General features: G+C 40.8%; 1 protein-coding gene and 1 long non-coding RNA gene across 2 annotated transcripts in view; both read left to right on the plus strand.

Annotated features, from left to right (window-relative positions):
• LOC129812556 (MAM domain-containing glycosylphosphatidylinositol anchor protein 1-like) overlaps positions 1 to 13,360 on the plus strand; it is a 310,719-nt gene that overhangs the window by 184,215 nt on the left and 113,144 nt on the right. The gene's annotated exons all lie outside the window — the stretch shown is intronic.
• Positions 1,235 to 4,085, plus strand: LOC129812557 (uncharacterized). The gene is made up of 3 exons (XR_008753028.1): positions 1,235 to 1,682; positions 1,781 to 2,056; positions 2,179 to 4,085. It is a non-coding gene; the product is annotated as an uncharacterized LOC129812557 (long non-coding RNA).

The raw sequence follows: 13,360 nt of genomic DNA on the forward strand, positions 1-13,360 counted from the left end.
AGGCATATGTCGCAAGTCACAACTTCACAGGAGAGTCATTTGATCTGAATTTTTTTTCTTCCAAAATGTGTTTTCTGGCAGAAATGCCTTCTGGATTATTTGAACTTTCATGTGCATTAACAAACTTGTATGCCGCCTGGGAATGCAAATAAAGTTGTTACATTACGAGTCGAGTTGGTTTAGCTACTGAAAAAGTCAGGAACCTTCTCGCTAGCCATGATTGGCTGAGATAATGAGTAGGCTGTACTTGAGAGATGAGTTTCAGATTGGTTTGCCTGTAGCATCTTCTGTCTATAAAATGAGCTGCTTGTTATATGTAATCCTTCCTACTGCAGTTTTTTTCCCGAAATATATAAAGTTAGCCATGGAGAACTGCAAATGTGTTGCTACTGCTCGCAATAACATTGCTGTCCTGAATGTATCAGGCGCTATCGACAAAGGTCAGTGGGAAAAAGTTGGAATGGACCACTTTCTGGTGACAATTGTGCCATGACTCTCAAAATGAATCGGAAGATAAGGAAATCCCTGATTTAGGTAAAAAAAAAATGTATTGAAGAAGACATCAGCCTTCTGATGACAGTGATGGGGAAGAAACGGCGATCAACAGTGTTGTTGTCACGGAAGAAGTTGAAGGAGTTTTGAAATCAGTGGAATGTCTGGTAGAAACAGAGTATGATGAGATGAATAGAATTCTGGCGTTTGATTGCAAATATGCAGAGGGAGTCGAATAGAGAACACAGAAGGCTGTTGTATAAAACACCGGTGTCCGGATTACATCTTCAAACTAACAGCAACCATGGCATCCGTGACGGAGAGGGAGAAAGATCTGATGATTCTTATGGAATTGCACACGATCTGTGTGAACCAGAATGACTTGACACAACGGGCCAAGCAAGCTGTACATCCAAAACGGAAAGGACACAGGACGTCTTATTTAATGAAATGGGTTGCAGGCTGCCGTAAAGCTTTAATCCATGTAACATTAACGTGTACGGGTAAGAGTCTAGTTACTGTTTGATATTGTACATTTCTAATTTTGTCAGAAAGTTGTTTTCATTGCAAGTTAAAGCTTACTGTTAGCTAGCTAGCTGACGTTAGATGGCTGTCTTGCTAGCTAACATTACGTGTATGATCTGTGTAGTAATGTTATCTCAGAATTCCATTTGCATTGCTAGTTATAGCCTAATGTTAGCTAGCTAACTAGCTAACATTGAACCTAATTGACAAACTAGCTAGCTATGACAATCCGTTTGTATTGCTAGTACTCTATGGATTAGGATTATGGTTCATTGTTTTGCTTAACAAAAGACTCCACTTCGCCAGATATTTACATGACCCATCAAGTTAGCCAGGTGTGTCTGGCGGTGATTACGGCTATTTATTGTATAATAATGCCAACATATTTATATCTGGAATTTGTCTTTCAGCATCAGTAGAACATGCCTGACTCTCCTCCACTACTCAGGGAGAGGTCTAATGCCTCCCATCAAAAAGACAGCTGGCCCAAGCAAGCACATGTTACACATGAAGAAATGAGGACTTGCAGTGAGTTGTGAACTTCAATGCAATAGTATTACCAGGACGCCACCCAGGACACAAATATTTTGGTGGAAAGCTGCTGCCATCCCATGTGACAAAAGCAGCTGTGAGACGTCTTTACAAGGAATCAAACACAACACTTGGTATGTAACGCATAAACAACATGCTTTGATTACTTAATTTACCTCCAACATGATTGGCACAGCTTTTATTGATCTCACATTATTTCTGTATTTTCCAGAGGTACGTGTAGTCGGGCTGTCTTCCTTAAGGAATCTGTGGAGAAAATTGCTGCCCCACATCTCAAGCACTTAGCCCAGGACAGACCTGTGCTGGCAGTGCCAGAGGAACAGCTTTCAGGTCTTCAGATCTGCCAATCTGCCAGACAGGGGTTAACATCCCACAGCTGGTTGGACTGGAGGATGGTATGGTGCTGGGGGAGAGCTATGGGTTGCTATAACACCTGACTCAGTACTTCAGGCCACTGCCACAGTTCAAGAAGATACCATCACTTCAGGTGAAAATCATTGTCATTTCATTGTATGAGGTTATTCTTCTTGTCTAAACTTGGGAGGTGAATTATGTTATGCAAGGTTCTAATGTGTTCTAAAATTGTTTTTGTTATTTCCTGTTTTACAGCTTCGATGATCTGGAGCCTGGTGTTGTTATCGCGAAGGAGCGTTCTGACTGTCGGGACCAGGTTTCAGCTGCTGCGCCACGCTGACGTCCTTCCTCCCATAGATGGTCTGCCTGTACAAGCACCACCTGGACTGGACACAGCTAGACAAACGTATCTTTTTGAGAATATCAGGGAGTTTTGCAACAAAGAGGCTATGGACATCCAATGCCCTGCACCAAAGTCAGGGGCAGGACAGAAACAGTCTCTTAAAATATAGATTATCTTGTTCATGCGTGGTTCAAATGAACCAGTTCATCACAGTGCCTCTATTCAAATGATCTCTCCTAACACATGTTGCTGCTACAATTTTATTTTTGTATCCTGCTACTCAGCCACTTTACCCCTGATTGTATGCATATAACTACCTCATCTATCACTGATATCGTTACTGATATTATTCTTGTACATACTGTATATTATATTATTTATATTGACAGTATCTATTTTTGATTTTGCTACTATGCAAGTAACCATTTCCCTGTACCGTTTACACCTTCTGTAGAGACTCATCCACTTAGCAAGATGTGGCTGGGGGTTATAGCATTTCTTTCACATGACCCATTAATTTAGACAAGTGTGTCTGGGTAAGTGTCATCTAATATTCATAAAATATTTCTATTTACCTGGAATTTTTCCTTATTGTAGGCTACTACTTTTACCACTTTTAGGTTTAGTCTTTACTACACTACTCACTGATTAGCACATGACCTCACATGTGAATCCTTAAAGAGATGGGTGGGGCTGGCTTAAGAGGGTGTGAACAATGCTGAATGGGTTTAGACAAAGAAGAGCTCTCCAGTAGGTTTACCAAACAATTCAAGGGCCATTTTCTCAAAAGTGAGGTTATAAGTGCAGTGTATGATATACCATTTTCTAGCTCTGTGTCTCTGCTTTTATCCAATGTAAAAAAACACAATTTCAAAGTTTGCTACATCAGACCGAATCAAGGCGGTTGGTCACATTTAAGAATGTGTTATTCAATGTGTTTCTCTGGGCTATAGCAGTAAAGGCCAAATTCAATATTTTATCAAATCTTTTTTTTATACTTAAAGAAGTCCTCCCATCCACCCTCCACCACTCCCCCTTATGTTTCGGGGGCCGATTAGCCACCAGTTACTGTCTGGGCCCCTAATTAGTGACTGACTAGATAATAAATAGCTCCACAACGCTCAGTCCTAGTTGCTGTGGTGATAAGAGTGGGCGGAGAACACTCACGACAGAGACAGTACTAGAACACTTAGATGGCGTCTCGGGACCCAAAGATAATGGTATAAAGGCGTGCATGTGTCCTCTGTGTGGGGTGTCGGCAGGTAGCCTGGCGGTGTTGGGGATGGGGGCGCTGTTTAGACTATTTATGCTAATTGGGTAATTTTTGAAACGGCTTCCCACAAAATCCTTGATCGTACAATATGCATATTATTATTATTATTGGATAGAAAACAGTCTATAGTTTCTATAGGAGTTGAAATTTTGTCTCTAAGTGGAACAGAGCCCATTCTACAGCAATTTCCCTGACATGGATTCAGATTTCAGAAATGTTGGCCACTGTTCTGAAGTCAGTTAAAAGGGCACTCTTATTGCTATGACTGTACGGACACTTCTTACGTCTTCCCCTGGATGCCTTTACGTGATGACGATTCCAATGGGGTCGATTGCGCGTTCACAGGCCCTATAAATCAAAAAACCCTGTAGCTAGCAAGTCTTTTCTTGGTGCGTCACGCGCGTGGAGGACACCGACCCTCTCCTGTTCCAAGCGTTAGTTTAGCCTGTTATATTTCTCCGGTCATCTTTTCACTCGTTATAGGAGTTAAAAACATCATAAGGTAGTTAATTTAAAGCGTTTTATAGCAATTTATATCCGTTTAGTGCGATTTTGGGACATTTATTTTTGCAACGATGTGAATAGTTGGGCACGCTTTTCAGTTCATCCCGAACGCAGTTGGCATTTTCACATGGCAAGAGGACAGCTTTCCACCAAAAGACGATTACTCCCAAGAAAGGATCCTTTGCCCAAGATACTGATGGAAGAACAGCTCAAGGTAGGACATTTTTATTATGATAAATCGTGTTTCTGTCGAAACATTTTAGTGGCTTAGGACGCCATGTTTTTTGACGTAGCTTCGCTTGGCGCAAACTGTATTGAAAAGTAAGGATAAATTAAAAAATGTAATTCCGCAATTGTATTAAGAATTAAATTGTCTATCAATCCCTGTCCACCCTATATTTTTTAGTCACGTTTATGAGTATTTATGTATAAGAGTAGATCACTGTCTAAGTGGCGCAAGGACATTTTCTGACCAGCTTGTCTACATTTCACATTGTCTAACCATGATTTTGGTGGCTAAATATAAACATTTGCGATCAAACTCTATATGGATTGTGTAATATGATGTTACAGGAGTGTCATCGGAAGAATTCTGAGAAGGTTAGTGAAAAAATTAATATCTTTTGGCGATGTTGACTTTTATCGCTCACTTTGGCTAGAATCAATGCTGGGCTGCTATGTGCTATGTGCTATGCTAATATAACGATTTATTGTGTTTTCGCTGTAAGACACTTAGAAAATCTGAAATATTGTCTGTATTCACAGGATCTGTGTCTTTCGATTCGTGTATGCTGTGTATTTTTACGAAATGTTTGATGATTAGTAAGTAGGTAAACACGTTGCTCTAAGAAGTTTTTCTATTCCATTTGTGACGGTGGGTGCAATTGTAACCTATGCCATCTACCTGAAATATGCACTTTTTTCTAACAAAACTTATCCCATACCATAAATATGTTATCAGACTGTCATCTAATGAGTTTTTTTGTTGGTTAGGGGCTATAAATATCTTAGTTTAGCCGAATTGGTGATGGCTACTGGTGTTGGTGGACAAATAAAAGATGGTGGATTATGCTAATGTGTTTTTAGGTAATAGATGTACATCTTTACATATTGTGTCTTCCCTGTAAAACATTTTAAAAATCGGACATGTTGACTGGATTCACAAGATCTGTGTCTTTCATTAGCTGTATTGGACTTTAATGTGTGAAAGTTAAATATTTAAAAAAAAAATTTTTTTTGAATTTCGCGGCACTGGTTTTTCAGTGGGGGGGGGGGGGTGTGCCGCTTACGCCACGCTGATCCTAGACAGGTTTTAAGGGCATTGGGCCAAATAAAAAAAATGCTGAGTTGTTTGGTTGACCCAACTTCTGGGTTGTAGGCATTGGGTCACTTAGTTGGGTTGTTTTCTATAAAAAGAACAGTGTTGGATTGTTGATGCTGGGTTATTGGTGCTGAGTTGTTGAAATATGACCCAGCGGGTCAGATCAGAAGACTGGAGGTGTAGTTTAGTAGGGGCGAGGCTTTCAGATTGTTACATAAGCCACCCATGAGAGTAAACGTAATTTTGTTAATCTGTTCTGTTGTATAGTTATCACAGGTTGAACGATGACTTTTTTCTGCCTGTGTTTTTCAAACAGGGCATTTCCACACTATGAGGTTGGAATAATACTGAGAAAATTATGATAATGCCCTTTTAGTGTAAGACCTGTTTGAAAGGACCACCTGACATTTCAGCTTGTTTGTTGGGATAGAGTTTTGGCCTACCTGGTGACATTCAAGGTGGTAAATTAGTTAATAGGCCATTTAGAAAGAGAGTTCCAAACCTCCCGGCCAATAACAGCTAGTTTTCAGTTTTCCCCTCCCCACTCAGACTTCTCAGACATCCCTAGCAAAATTCTTGTTTGAGAAATTGCTCTTTGCAAAGAAGCATTTTTTAAATGATTTTTGACCATTTTAATTATTTAAAAATCACAGTAATTTACTTAATTGTTACCCAGAAATGATTTGATATTGAGATAAAAAAAAATAGCTGCATTGGAGCTTTAAATGAACCCATGTTTCTGTAATCTCACAATGTCCAAAAAATATGGTTTTTACGGTAACTTAGCTGCCAGTTACCTGTAAGTCACATTATGTTACTATACATTTCAAATAAACTTTGGTTTAACAATCATCACTGTAAATTTTCATTGGAATTTATGGTAACATACTGTGCTTTTTGTACAGTCATGTACTATTAAACCAAAGTTTATTTGGAATTTACAGTAACATACTGTACCTTTTTTACAGTAACTTACCAGCTGCAAGTAAGTTACTGTAAAAACAACAGGAATTGTTTTTACAGTACATGTTGGGTTATTCATGCAACCCAACTGACTAAGTCAAAATAACCCAGTGTGTGATCTATCCAATATTTACCCAGCGATGGGGTACCGAAGAACCCAAATTGGGTTGATTATAACCCAGCATTTGTGAGTGTGTTTGTGCGTGTGTGTCTGTGTGTGTGAGAGAGAGAGAGGATGCTAGAGCAGGGTGTCAACGTTGTGTGTATAGGTGGCAGGGAAGTCAGGCGCAGGAGAGTTAAACGAAGTGTAAATGGAGACTTTTAATAAATGTCCACATAACATGCTCTAAACACGAGAATATACATACATCAAACAAAACATGGGTACGAGGACCCGTCGCGCACCTATACACCAAGAATCAACACTTGACATAAAACAATCTCTGACAAACACATGAGGGGAAACAGAGGGTTAAATACACAACAGGTAATGAATGGAATTGACAACAGGTGTGTGGGAAGACAAGACAAAACCAATGGAAAATGAAAAATGGATCGATGATGGCTAGAAGGCCGGTGACGTCGACCGCCGAACACCGCCCGGACAAGAGAGGCAACGACTTCGGCAGAAGTCGTGACACAGGGAACAAGTGTGTAAAACTCATATGTGAGTGAGAGAGACATAGTTTGCTCAAGTAACGAGCTATAATCAGATCTTTAAAAAAAAGGTGCCGCGTAGTACAAGGGACATTGGAGTATAGAAGTGTTTCACATCAGAGCCATTTGACTATAGGTTCCCCTTGGGAGAGTACGTTTACCTCGACGCCAACGCCTGTTAAACATTGAGTGCCATACATAGCCAAGCTTGTTTACTGTATGTTATGCAAAGTATATAAAATCACCCTCTACACATGCTACACACTGTACAATATCTGACAGCTCAAAGTCAAACAGTGAGACATCAGTGTGCATCCCAAATAGCACCCTTTTCCCCCTTTCGGTCAAAAGTAGTGCACTTTAATAAAGGGAATAGACCAGTTTTCTTCAGGTTACATTGAGGAAGAGACCAAAACGTTATCAAGAAAAGCAACCTCCGTGCTCACCGCGCATCGCAGCAATTCAATGAAGTCGTTGCTAATCGAGACAGCCAGTATTGAGTTGCTGCCGATGATGAATTGGTTTAATGAGGTTGTTGTGTTTTCGGGCTTGGGTGTGCATTAATCACTTTCATCTGTTGCTGTGTGCAGCGGCTATAGTGACACCTCATTTGACATGGCTATTTTTCGGTTGTCACGGGTGCGTGTGTGATTACAACATGTTTTCACCCTGTCCTGATATACTCTGGAAGGTATCTGGACTTCATAGTTAAGAGTTCATATGATCAGTTCTGTTGAAGACTGGGTAACAGCACATAACTATAGCTACACCACAGCACATGCACAACGTGGTTATGAATATGGTAGCTAATTGGTAGTGTCATCAACAGGTGCATGGAGAGGGGTGACGCTGTAGACATAATTTAATTGATGAGTCTTGAGACTTAGTGGGGGGGGGCTGTTTTCAGAACAATGGAATTCCAACGATTGTTTATCTGGTAAAATTGTAGCTCGTCTACCTATACTTATTTCAGTAATAAATTAAGGTAAAGTTAAAGGCCATTAACAGTCGAAATCATGAAATTGGATGATATGTGGATGAAACCAGATCAAAGTATGTTGACCAAAGTATGAAAAATGTTGCTTCTACATTGATCACGTTTGATCATAAAGTTACTGGACCGCTCCCCCACGTCAAATACTTAGATTCAGGAGGCGGGATTATTAAGGGGATCGGGTGACATCACTCTAACTCTCATTTTAATACACAAATGGTAACATAATATTCTCTTACCTAAATTAAATAACAACGGCATTGTAACGCACATCGGAGAAGGCGTGTTTGCAAAGGGCCGTGGTTTATATAGCTAGATAGCTACTCTGCTGGTGCCAAAATTTGACTGTAGTGTGTCAGCAAATATTGCAAGTTTACACTATTAATCTATGGCAAATATACTTACTGTATATGTGGCCCTTTCATCTGTGTCTGGTGTTAGCTAGTTTGCTGGCTAGCTAGGTCTTCAGCCTGCCTGGAACAAAAGGGCGGGTCAGTGCTGCTGTGAACCGCATCCAAGACAAATGGGAGATGTATAAAAAAAAAGAATTGACATCGGTGATGCAAATTCAATGTTGTTTAAATTGCTTTGTGTATCACTACATTTGTTTGAGATTATGTTGATGCTAACTGCTCACTGCATCTAAGTTTCTTGACGTTTGCGTCTCAAGAGTCAAGGTGAGTTCATGAATATAAGCTCCCAGCCCACTCAGCCTGTCTTTTCAAACTTCCTGGTAGTTAGCCATGAGAAATTTAGATTTGTCAAAAATGTTGAGCATTTCTATTCCCAAAAATGTTTATGGGTGATATTTTCAAAATGCTATTTTACATGGGAATCAGAATGACTATTTGGCACCTTTAAGGTAACTTACTGTAAGATAAAGCGTTATTGCTTATTCATATAGTAAACTACTTTTATATGTGCCACATGCATAACGAACAGAAAACACCCACCTCTTTCTCATCTTTTTACCACTTATTTCTCTACTTCCTCAGCTCTGTATTCCCTCACCATCTATCTATGTCTCTCTCTCTCTGGCATTCTCCATCTCTCCCATCCTCTCTCTAGACACAGTGCTTTTTCTTCTCCTCCTTCCGCTATCATTATTAGCTCTCCTCCTTCACTTATCCATGTGTTCTTCCTCTCTAACCACCCCTCCTCTCCATCCCTCTCTCCACTAGATTTGCTCTTGTATTGCTCTTGTATGAATGTGTGTGTGACTGTGTGTCTGTGTCTGTCTGTGTGTGTGTGTGTGTCTGTCTGTGTGAGTGCGAACGCTGCGAGATGACTTTACAAATGTTTCCCATTTGTTACCTTGCTGTAAACCCCACTAGGAACACATCAATCCCATTACTTTGGGACAAACACCCTAATCTCACTTCTGCCCTTCCGCACTAGTGAGCAATTGAAGCAATACTTCTCCATCCGGCCTCGTCCTCTGTGGGGGTTTTCCCTCCCTCTTTCTCTTTTTTTGTCTTCACCAAGAAATTGAAGCGAAACTTCTCACCCAGAGTTTTTCCTTCTCTCTTTCTCTTATTTTTTTGTACTTTCCTGTTCCTGTGAAGCAATTTTTTTATGTGATGGACGAATAAGAGAGGTGACACATTATGGAGACTTATAAGCGGCTGTTTCTCTTGTGCAGTGGTTCTCAAACCTCTCCTCGTGTACCCCAGACGTTTCACAATTTTGTTTTAGCCCTGAACTAGAGTAACAGTATTGCTTCCGTCCCTCTCCTCGCCCCTACCTGGGGTCGAACCAGGGACCCTCTGCACACATCAACAACAGCCACCCTCGAAGCATCGTTACCCATCGCTCCACAAAAGACGCAGCCCTTGCAGTACAAGGAGAACAACTACTTCAAGGTCTCAGATCGAGTGACGTCACCAATTGAAACGTTATTAGCGCGCACCACACTAACTAGCTAGTCATTTCACATCGGTTACACTAGCTCACTTAATTAATCTCATCAAGGGCTTGATGATTATTTGACAAGTTGAATCAGGTGTGCTAGCTTTGGAATAGATCAAATACATGGAACAAATGGGGGTCCCCGAGGAGAGGCTTAAGAACCACTGCTCTAGTGGAACTGACAGACAGACCTGTGTCCCAAATGGCACCCTAATCCCTGTCTAGTGCAATACATTTGAAGGGACCATGAGGCTCTGGTCAAAAGTAGTGCATTATAGTAATACGGTGCCATTTGGGACACAAGTTGAACACTATTCAATTAGCTTAATGTTTTGGAGTGTTCGCCCTTCATCTTCAAGCTAGAGAAGGTTTTCTTTTGGGCCTTAGCATTAGACAGTTTTCATTGAAGTCCAACATGGCTTCATATTACAGTTAGATTCCCATATTATTTGCAGTAACATAACAAATAACTGGCTCATTCCACCAATTCGGTGCATTTTAAGAAGTGTAACTTGGTTTCACCTAGTTTTAACATTCTGTCATAAAGAGCACATGTTCAAGTTCATAAAAAACAAGTGTTCCCATCTCAAGAGGTTAAATAACCAAATGAGTAAGTGCCAAATAAAGTAACAGGGTTGACCGTAGCAGGGTTGACGATTTCATCTTAAAGGAAAATGTAGCTTTATTACAACCAAATCACTATTTTTGATGTAAATAGCATGTCATAGAAGGGTCCAGACACTTTTTAACAATTTCACTTGTTTTTGGGGCGTTTGACAAAACACGAACAAGTACTACAAAACACCTAAATATGTCCTTTTAGAAATGGAAAAGCCTAGCAGTATAGTGATGCAGGTCTTTAGATGTTGTACACATGAAATTGTGTCATTCCGAACTTTATCCGCAACGTTATATTCCATAGTAGCTTCGTTTCACTTTTTCAGAGACGCATCAGTGACATGGCAGGATATGTTTTGAAACAATTACTGCTTCGCAGTCAGTGAATTCTATGTGTTACAGCAGGATGAGTCAACAGATGTGGCGGGCCCGGCATAGCTCCTGGTATATGTCCGTTACGTTAATGGGGGGTCAATTAAGGAAGTCATCCTCTTCTGCAAACTACTGGAAACCAGGACAACAGGAGAGGATATTTTGAAAGTACTGGACAGATTTGTGACGTCAAATGGACTTCGGTGGTCAAGATGTGTTGGTATCTGTACTGATGGAGCAAAAGCCATGACAGGGCGACATAGTGGAGTTGTAACGCGCGTGCAAGCAGTTGCTCCCGACACCACTTGGGTACACTGCAGCATCCACCGAGAGGCTCTTGCTGCTAAGGGAATGCCTGACAGCTTGAAATACGTTTTTCACTACAGTGAAAATGGTTAACTTTGTTAAAGCAAGGCCCCTGAACTCTCGTGTATTTTCTGCATTATGCAATGATATGGGCAGCGACCATGTAACGCTTTTACAACATACAGAAGTGCGCTGGTTTTCAAAGTATTGACACGTTTTTTTAATTGAGAGACGAGCTTAAAGTTTTCTTTACTGACCATCATTTTCACTTGTCTGACCGATTGATGATGACGAGTTTCTCACACGACTGGCCTATCTGGGTGATGTTTTTTCTCACCTGAATGATCTGAATCTAGGATTACAGATACTCTCCGCAACTATATTCGATGTGTGGGACAAGAAGTTGGAGCTCTTCTCTGTCTGCATTAACAAGGACAACACACAAATTTTTCCATCGTTGTATGATTTTTTTGTGTGCAAATGAACTCAAGCTTACGGACAATGTCAAATATGATATAGCGAAGCACCTGAGTGAGCTGGTTGAGCAGTTACGCAGGTACTTTCCCGTAACAGACAACACAAACAACTGGTTTCGTTATCCCTTTCATGCCCTGCCTCCAGTCCACTTACCGATATCTGAACAAGAGAGCCTCATCGAAATTGTAACAAGCGGTTCTGTGAAAATTGAATTTAATCAGAAGCCACTGCCATATTTCTGGATAGGGCTGCGCTCAGAGTATCCTGCCTTGGCAAATCACGCTGTTAAGACACTGATGCCATTTGCAAACACGTACCTATGTGAAAGTGGATTCTCAGCCCTCACTAGCATGAAAACTAAATACGGGCACAGACTGTGTGTGGAAAATGATTTAAGACTGAGACTCTCCAATACAACCCAACATTGCAGCGTTATCTGCATCCTTTCAAGCACACCCTTCTCATTAACCCGTGGTGAGTTATTCACAATTTTTGATGAACATGTAAGATGGTGAAATAAACAGCAAAATTATTTATTATTATATTATTATTTGTGCCCTGATCCTATAAGAGCTCTTTGTCACTTCCCACGAGCCGGGTTGTGACAAAAACTATTTTTGTTTCATCGGACCAGAGGACATTTCTCCAAAAAATACGATCTTTGTCCCCATGTGCAGTTGCAAACCGTAGTCTGGCTGTTTTATGGCGGATTTGGAGCAGTGGCTTCTTCCTTGCTGAGCGGCCTTTCAGGTTATGTCGATATAGGACTCGTTTTACTGTGGATGTAGATACTTTTGTACCTGTTTCCTCCAGCATCTTCACAAGGTCCTTTGCTATTCTGGGATTGACCAAAGTACGTTCATCTCTAGGAGACAGAAGCGATGTGATGGCTGAGTGATCCCATGGTGTTTATACGTACGTGCTATTGTTTGTACAAATGAACGTGGTACCTTCAGGCATTTGGAAATTGCTCCCATGGATGATTTGAGGTCTTTTTTGAGGTCTACAATTTTTTTTCTGAGTCTTGGCTGATTTATTTTGATTTTCCCATGATGTCGAGCATAGAGTCACTGAGTTTGAAGGTAGGCCTTGATGTCAATTAGCCTATCAGAATTTTCTAAAGCCATGACATCATTTGAACTGTTTGGCCATAATTACCGTTATTATGTTTGGAGGAAAAGGTGGAAGGCTTGCAAGCCGAAGAACAACATCCCAACCGTGAAGCACGGGGGTGGAAGCATCATGTTGTGGGGGTGGTTTGCTGCAGGAGGGACTGGTGCACTTCACAAAATGGATGTCATCATGAGGAGGAAAATTATGTGGATATATTGAAGCAACATCTCAAGACATCAGTCAGGAAGTTAAAGCTTGGTCGCAAATGGGTCTTCCAAATTGACAATGACCCCAAGCATACTTCCAAAGTCGTGGCAAAATGGCTTAAGGATGACAAAGTCAAGGTATTGGAGTGGCCATCACAAAGCCCTGACCTCAATCCTATAGAAAATTTGTGAACAGAACTGAAAAAGCCTGTGCGAGCAAAGAGGCCAACAAACCTGACTCAGTTACATCAATCTGTCAAGAGGAATGGGCCAAAATTCAGCCAACTTATTTTGGGAAGCTTGTGGTAGGCTACCCGAGACATTTTACCCAAGTTAAACAATTGAAAGGCAATGCTACCAAATACTAATTGAATGTATGTAA

Source organism: Salvelinus fontinalis, chromosome 16, assembly GCF_029448725.1.
Source record: "Salvelinus fontinalis isolate EN_2023a chromosome 16, ASM2944872v1, whole genome shotgun sequence".
In the NCBI taxonomy this organism is placed as follows: domain Eukaryota; kingdom Metazoa; phylum Chordata; class Actinopteri; order Salmoniformes; family Salmonidae; genus Salvelinus; species Salvelinus fontinalis.